We start from the raw sequence: 13,853 nt of genomic DNA, 5'->3' as shown, positions 1-13,853 counted from the left end.
GTGTGTCGGCCTCATTGCCCCCATTTATAGCCATCTGATCAGCTGTGTATCTTTGGATTCCGCGAAATCATCGACTGCCCAGATTTCGCGGCCAGATATCCAGGAAGATCGGGTCCGTCGATGGCGGGCCCCACACACCCACAATCATAAGACTCGGATGGAATCCCCCTCCTTCGAGTGTCCCATAGAAATGTTTTCGACGCAATCATCCCATAGAAATTTATATGCGACAACAGTAATCGGCCGTCCGTATACCCCAGCAATCCGATCAACGGGTGCCAGGTGCATTTAGTAATTAATTAGGGAAGCTTGGAAGCTACCGCGTGCAATGATTGCGTGCATTTGCGGTGCAAGGAACTGCCACGTCAGTGCATGGAACGGCTGTAGCCTGTAGCTGCTGAATTTTTAATGACTAAATTGACCTTCGTCAGGGGTTGATTTTACGGGAAAGCCCCGTTCGTATTTTCCCCGATCCGAGTCGGAACTGGTCCGAACCGTCCTCTGTTTTTTTGGTTGGCCCGATTCCCACTGGAACCGGTTTGGGGAGAGCCGAAAGAATTGGTTGTGTACTGGATTTAGTTGCGGCGTTAAATGCAGCAATTCTTGTGCAATGGCAAATTACGGGTTAATTAAAAGCCAAATCATAACCATACATTGGCTTAAATTTGGTGCCATGTTTGATCCTTATATGCATCCTAAAAATCTTAAATAACCTTAAAACTCTCCCCTTAATTCCAATAATATTCACATTAACATTTCATTTCTTCCTCTCCTATAATATCCTAAATATTCATCCAACTTTTATATCACCTATCTCTGTGAGAAGGGAAAGATCTAATAAAATCACCCTTAAATCAGGCTCTTTCCTTTAATCCTAATCCTTCCATCTCTTCTCTAATCCAACTTTCCAAAAGATATATAATCAAGCAAATTGGTCCGTCTTAAATTTTCACCATCCACCTTTTCAATTCTCTTTTTATATCTTTTTGTGAATAGCTTCACCACTAACTTGTAGAATGAATTTTAGCAAAGATGTAGGAGTCTTTTCATAGCCATGGGTTTGCCCATATGCATTGAACTTGTTTGTCCACGTGCATTAAATTTGCTACCAATATGTTCAAGTTCCTTCCCTTGAAATGAAAGTTAATCTTATATAATATATATTGGTATAGGTTATTTCCCTTGGATAAAAACTTACCTAATAATATAATATGTAGGGGATCCTAGCCTTTCTGCTAGCAAAAGGGCGAAAAAAAAACCTTATACAGTGAACTTGTATAAGTGCGTAGGTTTGCCCATATGTATTAACTTATTTGTTCTTGTGTGTTAAACTTATCATTGTCCTAAAACAAGTGCATGAACCCATGGAGTTCCTTTCCTCATAATAAACGTTACTCCTACATAATTACACCGATGTAGTTATTTTTGTTGAGTTAAAACTTACCTCGCAATATAATATGCAGCGGACCGGCTGTTCACCTAGTAAAATTAAACATTTGTTATGATGTAGTGTTGAACATTGGTACTTCACCAGCTTAACAATAAATGTGTGATCATGGGATGGTTTTCTGGATATAAGTCCCACAATGACATTGAACCCAATGCGGTAGAATCTTAAAGTGCTGATCTTGTGTGGTTAGAAATGACAATTTATTCCACCCCATCAGATTTCCAACCTAGCCCGATCATAATAGGATGCTATTTATCCAACCCACAGGGGATTCGAGATGGATATGGATAATAGTAAAATATGCTCCAAACCCCACCAAGATATATATAACTCTTCACAATTCTCTTCTCAAAAATTGATTTGTATACCAAATAATAATAATATATTTTTTACAGCTTTATCCGATCCGATCCATCCAATCTATTCTGTCTAATTCTATCCGCTCTATCATATCTCAAAGCAAGTATGGAGTGGCCAATCTGATCCATTTTTGACTTTTTGCCATCTCTGCATATCATCGGCTCCAAATGAAGCAATCTAGTCCGTTGTTAGCCTCTGTAAAAAATGTACCATCCTAAATGATCATAATGTGAAGATTAGTTTCTTCAAATCTGCTAAAACAATATGCCAATCACCATGGAGAGTTGCGACCTCCCATATCCATGACATATCTCGCCAACTTTAGTCTTGTATTGTCAGGTATAATTACTAATTTTGTTGTGTAACATAAAAATAAGAATATGGCAATGCTTAGTAATAATTTGCACCTAACCTAACCTTGGTGAAGGTTTATAAAGAGACAACACAGATCCTGTGGCCCCAAAACAGGAAGACGACTCAACAACAATAACATATGTGGAAAAAAAAAAGGTCAAGAGCCGAAGATTGGAGCCGCTGTCATATGAGACAATCACCATCTCCGCTACCGCATCCTTCAGCACTGGAAGAGCACCTTAGTTTCTTCCAGCCCGTTCCTAATTTTCCATATAACCAAACATCTCAATCTTTTTATTACGAGTAGCCATAATTTGTAAAATGTTCTCCTGGCATATAACAACAGAACATCTTCCAAATAAATATGAATTAGTGGAGGCAATTTCTTTCCACTGCTGTGGAATTCAGACTTGATCTAAAGCAATCAATCATTAAACCATTGCTTATAATGGCCAAAGGGTGCATGTCAATGACCAGATGGGCGCATGAGATGACAACCTTGCAATCCTCTGAAGATCCTTTCAACGGCTATAATCTTGGAGTGACGAAGTGGCACTTCTTTCGCAGTTTCTATGTCTTTCAGAATAATTTATTTCTCTTGAGAGCCACCATCTCCTGTTTCATCAAGATCAATTTTGATGGTGGCCTCAATTGGTGTTACAGTTTTTGATACTACGGTTAGAGGGCTGAGTTGAGAGCAGCATGAGAGGGTCTCAATTATAATGTACATATGTTACAGGCTTTATAGATTTGTTTAGAATGTGACTTTATAATAGTTATCTGATGAATTTCTGATCGACTCATTCAGAGTGTAAGTGTCATTCTACTTTATATGGAAATTATTATAATCTTTACGATTTTTTGAGATTTTGCATATTTATAGAGAGATGAATAGCGCTGCTGATTGAATGGCAACGTATGTGGCGAATTATATAAGATCTACTTTATGGACGTCTATAGCTGATCTTGCTTTCTAGTTTTGTAATATTTGATTTTCGTCTAGCATTGGTAGTATTTTGACATGTCTCCTTCAAGAGAAAATACTAGAGAAAATTCTTCTTGGAAGCTTCTTCGTTTTTTCTCGTCAAGATCTGAGTTTGTGGTTATACAAGGGTAGGATCTGGGCTTACGAAAGATAGTGGGAGGCTATATTTATACTATTCGCACTTCATGGATATCAATTGTATTTTATGCTGAGAGCCTAACATAGAAGGGAGCAAGGGGCTTTAAAGACCAAAAACATAAAGAAGCAAAAGATACTAGAATTTTCTCAAAATCGGAGGATTTAGGCAAAGTTTAAATGTCATATGTCGAAAATCACTTAATCTTAAAAAAAAAATCGCCTAGTCTTCATATGGATTATGACTGGTGGATGGAAATAGTTGGCTTTCAAGAAGCAGAAAATAATTCATTATTTCTTAATGATGTAATAATGAGTTGATATCAGGGTCCCAACGGTGAATGTGACATTGGCAATCAAAAAGCTTATCAGGCATGACTCTAGAGCTCAAACGCATTAGCACAGTAACCTATTGCCACTTATTAAGGGATGGAGAGTTTTAAGGCCAGAAGAGATTGATGTATCTGGTCCAAACCTAAAAATCTTAAGTCATTATATTTTGAAGTTAATTATTCATATCACAGTGATCCTAGCAAATAGATAAGATTCTTGCTTTACCCCTTGAGCTACGTACTATTGAGGGCTTTTCTGATACTTGGAATTGAATGACACTTTATCTCTTCTTTTGTCTAAGGCTATTCTAACATTTAGAACTTTGAAATAAAATAGGTTTTCTTATGCTTCGAGCCGAGGAGAAGGGTCAGCGTGGAGGTTCATTTATCGACAAAATTGGAGTATATCATAAATTAGTAAGGTGTTGTCATAAGAATAAATCAAAAAAGATGATTTATGAATCCAAAAGAATAAAATTTTCTTATAGAATTGTATAATAAATGTCTAGGAGCTTTTTAGAGACATTTAAGTTGGTAAGGTGGAGCTAGGTTTGGCAAGAATAAAGGATTTTTTTTTTTTGTTAACGAGGAGTAAAGTGATGGGTTGATTTTTCATATCAAATATGAAGAAAATGCAAAAATCTGCATTGATATTTTATTTTTATCAAACTTATCATGGCAATTTCTAAATTCTAGATTTTATGAATTTACATATAACTTGTTTTACTAGTTTTCATCCAAATCTCATAGCTAGTTCCATCCGTTTTAACTCAACTCGTCCAATTTACCTAATCCATCTGGATTTCATGGAGCTCTAAATTTATGTAAAAGCAAACAACAAAGCCCCCAACCTAACTATTAATATTCAGGATTACCAACATATTTCACAACTCTAAAATTGCAGTGAATTTATCATAAAAGAAAATCTAATTCAGACAAGAAATTTAAAAATGAGCGATGAACTGATTGTAAAATTTTGGCTGGACTCCACATAACCTGAATTCAACCCATTTAAAACTTGAGTCAAATAATCTAAATCAAACCCCAACAGTGAAAATAGAGGAAGAAAGTTGATCTAGAAAAGGTTGGGTTTGTGCTTTATTCACATAGTAATATCACATCAATAACAGAATGACCTGATATAGCCTTAGGTCAGAATTGATGATCCGTGACTCTACAATTTGAACTCAAAATCTTACCTCCCATAGTTATCTCACTCCTAATTTGGATTAATATCCTAGAGATTAAATATGGTGTCACATACTGCATTTGATTAAAGTGTAAGTGAAGTTTACTAGACCATTTTTTGCATTTGATTAATGGACATATACACACATATATATATATATATATATAAGGGTATATGAGTCATTTCACTTATTTAAATTCGAATCCGCAACGGCGGAGAACCCCGGCTTCGAAGGAAATAGAATCCCTGGAAAGGGTATTATAGTCATTTACTATTATCTGAAATAAGTACAGCCAAGGATCTCACGTGCAAGCCTCTTAGATTCGCGACCCAAGGCCTCCCTGGTCACGTGACCCCCACCCCACCATTTTCAAATCGTTAGCGGGCTCTCACCCGTTCGCCTGTGCTGTTCTCTGGCTTCTCTCTCTTTCGCCACCTCCGATCTCCACGTCCGCCGAAAAGAGACGGGCGAAAAGAGACGGCGAGGAACGAAAGAAAGAAAACCCTAGCCTTAGTTTTTCTCTTTCTCCCCAGATTTCTCGAAGGTAACATCTTCCACTCGCCCCTCTTCGATCGTTTCCGGTCCGATGTCGCCGTTACCCGATCTTTCCTTCCGTTCGCTGTTTCTTTTCTTGATTGTCCGTCACAATTTGAGGTTTTGGTGTCCCTTGTTGGAAAATTCTTGGTTCTTGGCGGTTTCGGATCTGATTTCAAGAAATCCTAAGCTTTTGTGTTTGGATTTTTAGGGTTTCGAAGCTTCTTGAGGTTTCTTGCCCTGTGATCTTGCGTTGAGAGCTACTGATGGAGAGCTCGGATGAGGCGAAGGCATCAGAGAAGGAATGCGTCAAGGTTGCCGTTAACATCCGGCCTTTGATCACCACGGAGCTCCTCATGGGGTGCACTGATTGTGTCACCGTTGTTCCTGGGGAGCCTCAGGTTTGTATTGCTCTTGTGTAACGTTTATCTTTTTTCTTTTCCCCTCTTCTTTTATGTTTGGCTACCTGAATCATTTTGGTATAATACATGAGAAGTTCTTTGTTTTGTAAGACTTATTTTAATCTCAGACGTTTCTTGAAGTTTCACTGATTGGTTTTTCAAGCCTTTTTTTTTCTAGTTTCCTTTTTGGACCCTTTATGGAATTTTTGCTCTAAGCAATGCTATTTCTTTTGTTTCTGATGGCTCTTGGTTATGTTCTGCCTCAAAAAAAAGAATTTTTTTTGAGAAGTTGAGGTCTTGGCCATTGCCAGTGGGACCTCAACCTGAAAAACTGCAATGTGCTCCTGAGAAGGATTTTGGAATTGTAGGTTTTCCTGAACATGGGATTAACTCGTTTATATTAATTTAGAAACCTTGTTAATTAGGTGGAGTTCAATGATTTGCTTATTCTGACCTTTATGAAATTTTTTCTCTAGTTTATGGTAGTTATCTTGTTTGATAAAGTTCTCTTTGTGGTACTGACAGTGCCAAAAATCTATATATGAAAGTTTATCTATTTTCAATGGTCTATTTTGTAGTTTTCTGTAACATTTTCTGCATTTTGAGGCATGTGTTAAGTTTACATATCCTTTCTTTTCCAAATTGGTTCTCGCATTGCAGTTGACTGTGTTTTCCTTGACTTAATAAACAAGTGGAATGGAAATATGGATTTCTATATGTTGATCTATCATCTATGTAAACAGATTTTATATATACTAATGAAAACAAATACTTATAGCATCTTTAAGTGACAAAGAACCACCACAACGCTTGTATATCTGGCAAGTTGCTGCAACTTAACAGCTCTTTCACTTTATTCCTTTTTAGGTGCCAATTTTGGGATAAAGGGGTGAATAGCAGAGAGAAGGAGTAAGCTAAGGGAAAAGGTGGTTAGACTTAATAACCTGGAAAAACAGTTGGAAGCACAAATTGTGGAACTGCATAAGCAAAACCAGCAGGTTAACTCACGCACCCCCCCCCCCCCCCCCAAAAAAAAAAAAATTTGGTGATTTAGCTTATCGGAAAATCAATATGTTTCAACTGTCTCCAAGTTGGCATTTCCTTATGTTACTACTAAAATTTCTAATGCAGTCCATGAATATGGAAACTACTTTCTCTTTGTAAGTTCATTCTAGATTTTATGACCGATGGCATCATAATTGTGGTCTCAAATTTCTGAGATTTGTTTTGATTTCTTCATTTCTATTTCATATTCACTACAGGTGTCTCACTTGTTGAACTAGAATACGTTGTTTCACCTTTGACTGGATCAATGATTTAATAAACTCTTTCTAGCATTAGAGTTGCTTGCGGTCACATGAAACGACTGAGAAAATCCCTTGCAGAAATCGAGATTCTATAGTCAGTCATCTGTTGGCATGAATGAACTGCTTACAATCAGATGAGAGATGACTGCTTTCACAGTTTAATTTTCAAAAGAGGTCTTTCCTTAACTCAAGACTTTAGAAGGAATTAACTCCATTCAAGCCATAATCATAATACTTTCACGTCAATCGCCATCCCATATTAATGAGCCTTAAATCGATCATCAGGTTGGCATTATGAATTATCTCACATAGTCTAGAAGTAAAATGAAATACATTGCCCTCAGTAAATAATGTGAGATCAAATGAATGGAGGTATCTGGTCAACTTTTTGCATATCATGTGCGTCCTGTAAATAATGTCATTTGTACTCATCTCCAAGGTTATGACTGTAATTGCATGGTGCAAGATATAAGATATGTTGTGTAAGGCAACACATACAATATGAAAAAATTAGTTCGAGCTTTTATAGCTTTATGCTACCATTTGGTCGTGTCTTGGCAGGGGTTAAGGATGCAATTAAAGTGAGTCTATGCTTCTGATTTGTGTGAGGGGTGTCTTGACTCTTGAATTAGAACTCTCCTTTTTACCTTTGGCTAAATTGAAAAATTGAATGTAAATCTTCATCACTAGAATAGCTTTTAGTCAGACCAAATAATTACTGTTTGTTAATCCCTCATGGCACATGTCAAAGCCATATCAGTTGCTATTCCTCACTTTTTCTTCTGTCGTGGCTTCTGCTAGTCTCTCTTATTTGTTTATTTTACTCATATGCTTGTGGTCTTACCTTCCATCTGCTTCAAAATTTTCATTCATGCAATATGGTAATGGCCCTGATATTGTGCAATATTCTGATTCATAGAGTTTCTTCCTTTGTTGTTTTTATCATAACCTGTCTTCAGGTATGTGTCAGTTTTCTCGCTTATGCTACGCTATCTTCTTTTTTTATCTTAGCTTTTGATTGACTTTCATTTTTTTGTTGACATTGCCGTGACTCTGTTTCATTACCGTATCTTTTATCAATTCTTTTCCTTGTCTGATTATGTAATTTATTTTAATTTAAATAGAAATCTTCTTCGAATAGAAATTCTAAGGGATCTGCTGGAAGTTTTTGGGGCCCATATCTGGCTCTGGAGAAGATGGGCATGCCTATGCTCTGTGCAAGGTATCTGGCTTATGCATATTGCCTTTCATCATGTGCACCTTGTGGGGTGGTATTATTTAATCTCTGTTCACTTTTTGCTTAATTTTGTAATCTACCTGCTACCATCAACTTGTTTATATTTTCTTGGAATGTATATTCCTCTATTCAGCAGTTGTGGTTTCATGATTCTACTTTTAATTAAAGTTTTTGGTCATAAATGTTATATTGTTTCTGGTTCTATATGCACTCGTGATGGAAAAAAAACTTAGGATCTATTTATATGCACTGTTTTAGAGATCCTGCTGTCTAGATTTATTTCGTGACAATGTGTCTCGAATGCCTGGTCATAACATGATATATACTGTTGTATGAGGCTTATTTACATGTGATCCGTTCTCACTTAGAGGATCTCTTGTGATCATGCAGTTGCAATTTTTTTTTTATAAGTAAGCTAAAATTGCAAATTTTCACTCATAGTTGTTTTCTGAACAATATCATTCATGTCTAATAAGTATCAATTTGGTATAGGGTCCACAAACTTCCCAGTTGTTCAACCGAGCTAGTAATACTCTAGATTTGTTGGACGACATGGACATATCTGATACTGAGGAGTCAGATGAATTTGAATCTGACTTGGGTGATGAAGATTGGGTAGAATCTGGAAAGAAGATGGTGAAAAAGTGTTCTAAAGCAGCTCGAAAAAAGAAGTTCCACTTGAAAGATGCTCATTCTCTGGAAAATTCGAAATCAGATATATCTAGAGAGGATGGAAAACCTAAAGTTTAAAAGAATAGGTTGGATCAGTGTTGCTCTTGTTCACAGATCTCATTCTGTAAAACTAAGAAATGCGAATGCCGAGCTGCTGGTAGTCCATGCACCACTTCTTGTGGGTGCATACCTTCAAGATGCAGTAACAGAGAAGGTGGTGTCGTTAAGAATGAGTTGGAAGAAGCATACCTTGCAGACGGAACAGAGAATGATGGAAGTCATTCTTCATTAAATCATCTTGATAAGAAGAGCAGAGGACTGGTTTCTAATGGAGCCATGCTGCTTCAGAGTGCTCTGAGCGAGTGGTTAGCCAAATAAAATCAAGATATGCAGCCAAGAAAGCCCCCGTCTGATATTGCGAATACCGTGGTATGTCTTATTTTGTTTCCAGGATCCAGTATTCAATACTCATCTTTATTCCTGCATTGAGAACATCAAAACAGCAGCACTGCCTGATTGATTGTACTGAAGTATATTCTATTATCAGCCTGCAAATAATTAGGCCGCTGTAATATTCTTGCTCTCTTAGTTTAAAGCAACACTTTGCATCTTCTTTGTAGGCTTTTCCATAAATACTTTTGCTTAACTACTGAACTAATATATTTCAACATGAATTTTTATGGGGTTTGATGTTTGCTTTTCAGAGTACCAAGTCATTACTTTCCAAACAACATTATTATTTATTATATAAAATTTTTGAAAAAATCTGCATGTATGACTGGAAATTTAATTATTTTATAAAGTTTTCTTTTTTATCAAGAGTGTATGAGTGTATATAAACATATGTACCTATCAGAAAGATGCAAGCACTAGTACAAGGGTGTGTGAACATTCAATGGCCGAGAATTTGAATTTTTCTCTGGTATATCTGAATTGTTTCTGTAGTAGTAGTCAAGAGTCAAACCCCTTCACAAAACCCTGCAATAAATTTTTACTGTATAAAAACCCTGGTACTTTATTAACTCTTTAATGGGCGTTCAAGCAATCATAGTTTTCCATTTTCAATGTAAACATCTCAGTTATGTGCAAACATCAGGATAGTAATTTAGGATACTATTTCAATCAACAAAATGCAGAAGCCTATGTTTTTCGTCAGAGATGATAATAGATCATCTTGCCATTGCTATTAGTCATGAAAATATAAAATTCTTGGGATAAATTGATTCCCAAAACCTGGGCTTAGTTTGAAGTGTTGATAATGAAGATTTATTTGCTTCGGTGATATGTAGCATTTGATCTCTAGCTGATGAAAATGACTATTGTTGATGAAGTATTGGCTTAGATGCAAAATTTGTGATTTAATACTAGAAGTTTTATTGATTATGTTGTATCCTCAAATTGCTGAAGTTGATTTATTTCATGCAAGTCATGCAGCCTTCTATTATGCATAAACATTGTTACATGTGCTGAATGCTATCAATGTCAGATACCCTTTTTTAGATAGTAAGCACGGACATGCTAACTCAAACTGCTATTGTTTAGGTTCATAAAAATGTGTCTCAGCAAAGCCGGAGGAAGAAATGGCGCAAGTCAACAATTCAGCTCATTCCATCCGAACCTTTTCCATCCCCCATGCCAGAAAGCAATGAAGCTCCTAGGACTAGGGTTGATGTTCCCCTTAGACTACCACGAGCAATGGATTCTGTGCTCTTGGTTGACAACCCTCCCCTTACAGATCCGGATTCTGTGAATGATGATGGGTCTGTGGGTAGCAACAAGGATGGTAGGGGCAACATTCCTTCAAGATCGCTGGTCCGGTTGCAGAAGGCAGCAGATGAGAGAGATCCATATGATCTAATTATCCTATCATTTCTTCCCCCTAACCGTCTGGTTAGTTTCTGCTGAGTTATCCGCTGTTGCAAATGATATTGTTGTGTGCTGTACCCATGCTCAGTGGCAATGGATGCATCGGATGAACTCTCCTTGGAGAATGCATGAGGGAGAAAGCTGGCCTTTTTCATTGGAAGCCATAGTGAGGATTAATCTGGGATCTGGAACTGCTTCGCAAGTATTCTCCGGTGAAGCCTTGTAATCAAAATATCTTTGATGGGAGTAGAAAAGGTTGGATCCTTATGCGATGTATTCATCCAGAAAATCGGTTGTTTCTTTTGACAATTATTTTGATTATTGGCTGCCGAAAAATGGAAAAAATCATTTCAATTTACATTTATCCCGTTCTCTTATTGTTTCAGGCTTCAATCACGAACTATTTACTGCAGTCTGGTACGTGCCACAGATGGCTGCTGCCACCCACTTACCTTTCTTTGCTCATCCGGCGCTTGTTAGGTGACACAGCCACCTAGGACTGAAATTGGATTGGATAAAGATTGAGCACTAGTATATCTATATCCATTTCTATATTTATTTTATTTGATGAATATAAATATAAATATGTATGTTAATCGGTTGCAAAAATTTATATTTATATGTATTTTAAATGAATACGGATGTAAATTTGATACAAAAAATGTAGATATAAATATAAAAATGATTAAATTTTATGACTACTGAATTAAAGATATTATTAGGTAAATAGTAAATCAAATTAATAGCATATTAATATGATTATTTATTTTTATTAAAGTTTACGAGTGTTATATAAAATTAAATAAAATTATAAATAGAACCGGATATTTGAATACGGATAAGATAGTTATCTATCTATATTTATATTCATTTTTTTTTTATGGATATAGATACAGATATTAGTCGGATGCTTAAATGTTTATCTATATTCGGATAGTTTTGGATACCAAAACGAATTTGAACAGAAATTATCTAATCCATTTTCACTCCTACTTTAGTAGAGCTCCCTTCTCTTGTCGCTTGTCTTGATAGAGGCCTGATTTTGGCCGTGCGTCCTTCAAAATGGATTGTAGTAGTTTGGGCGATGTGGAGGTTGGGAGACGTTTTGGATGGCAATAGACTTGCAACTGCAATTTTATCTCAAGCAGGGTATGACCGTGTTCATGCCCTTTGATGTTTTTCACCCTCTCCTGCCTGAGATTCAGAGATTAATGTGATGCACGGAGTGTTGAATTTTATTCGGTAATCCCTATTCGCCATGGAATTGGAATAGCGATTGCAATATTGCGACCGAAATAGATACTGTAGAGAGGTAACGGCACAAATAAAAAATTGAGTACTCTGAGTTCGTAGTTGGGGGTAAGGATTAAGCTTAACAAGTGCACAAATATTGAGTTTGTTTTGAAAATTATCCTTCAATTTATTCTTGGTTCAAATGACAAATATATAGCAAGTATGATTTTTTTATTTTAATGCGATGGTTTTGCAAGAAAAAAATATTTTATTTTCATGTTTAGAAATGCATTTTTCAGACTTGTTGCTGTTATGATTCGAGTTGAGTTCAATCACCATTCGAGGTACACTAAGGAGTAGCATTAGGATGCCGATAACTTAATACTGTCGCTTTAGAACGCTAGCATGATTTGCAAAAAAGTTCACTTGCTGGAAAGTTTCAGACATGAGACCCTTCAATGCTTAAGTTAACAGAGATCTAAAGCAACAACGGGAGAAAGAGAGAGAGAGAGAGAGCAGAAGAGTTCTAGAGAAAGATAGAGCTTGAGAATGCTTATGTCAGAGTCCTCCGGTCACCTCTATATATAGGATGGGGTGAGTGTTTGTTACTTTATTCATCGGAAAGCGTAATAATTGCATAGCGATAGCTAGCTTTATTTGCTTAATGAATGGTAACAACTCTCTACGATGTTGATTATGTGTTTATGGCCAAGTTCGATCGATCATTGCCAATACCATAATTGCAACTCTCTCAATGATCTCTAGCGTTACTCCAAGGTCGGACTAACTAGAATAGTTCGTCGGCCAATATTGAGTTCATTCACCTCGGTCAAGACTGAGGTCAAGGAGATCAGAACAACCCGAGGTCAGGATGACCAATATTCTCTTCATCAAATCTAAAATAGAGACTTACACTATAATTATCTAGGGTTAAATACTTAGATACGTCGTTCAAGAACCAACCTCGGAAGCTCTAGTTATTAGGTAGAGAGGTATGAATGTTGAAATAAACCCCAATTCATAAAATGCAACTCTTTTTGAGCCTTATCAAATTTTTATTTTTTCGTCCTCATGACTATTATAAAGATGATTTCCATGTGTATCAAGTTGCGCTCACGTTCAATACAAGCATATTAACCATCATGTTTCCCTAGCATGTGCAGTGCACCTGCATTTTAAGAGAAAGAAACAAAGAAATGAAAGAAACGAGAAGAGGATTCGGGATTCAGGACTACACTGGAGGCTCATATATATATATATATATATATATATATATATATATATATATATATATATATACACTTTCATTGATGTAATACAATAAAGTCGAAGTTTCATTGATGTAATACAATAAAGTCGAAGTGTAGTGTCGTGTCACGTTCAGAAAGGAATAAGTTCAAAATCATGATATATTGAAGTCAACTTCCAGGATGGAGTCCTAATACGGGAGTTTGTTTTATGATAACAGAGATTTTTGCAGAGATTTTCGTGCACTGATTTGAGGGTTGAGAGTATAATGCTCCAGAAAAGTTCAAAAAGATAATTTCTAACATAGGAAAAAGATGTGATATATTTTAGTAAAATGAAATTAAAATAGACACCTATGTGAAAAATCCTCTCTTTAAATCAACAAAATGCAGAAAGAGATACAGGTCGCTTAAATTCCGTCGCGGAGATTACAAATAAAAACAATTCAAACTATTTCATATTGTCTAAGTTATTTACTTGAGAATAACAATTAACAACGACAACGCCATTGCTCTACAATTTTTGGACCGTACTCATAGGAATCCTGCG

The 13,853-nt window shown here is 36.3% G+C and overlaps 1 non-coding gene across 1 annotated transcript; it reads left to right on the top strand.

Annotated features, from left to right (window-relative positions):
• Positions 1–5,212: 5,212 nt before the first annotated feature.
• Positions 5,213–11,335, top strand: LOC103700842 (uncharacterized). The gene is made up of 6 exons (XR_005512500.3): positions 5,213–5,350; positions 5,552–5,741; positions 6,609–6,739; positions 8,173–8,270; positions 8,778–9,386; positions 10,500–11,335. It is a non-coding gene; the product is annotated as an uncharacterized LOC103700842 (transcript).
• The last annotated feature ends 2,518 nt before the right edge of the window (positions 11,336–13,853 follow it).

The sequence above is a fragment of the Phoenix dactylifera genome, chromosome 11, assembly GCF_051530095.1.
Source record: "Phoenix dactylifera cultivar Ajwa chromosome 11, Ajwa_hap1_PhDact_Kaust_v1.1, whole genome shotgun sequence".
NCBI classification, from domain to species: domain Eukaryota; kingdom Viridiplantae; phylum Streptophyta; class Magnoliopsida; order Arecales; family Arecaceae; genus Phoenix; species Phoenix dactylifera.
The sequence above is the reverse complement of the archived record's forward strand: the minus strand, read 5'-3'. Positions and strand labels throughout refer to the sequence as shown.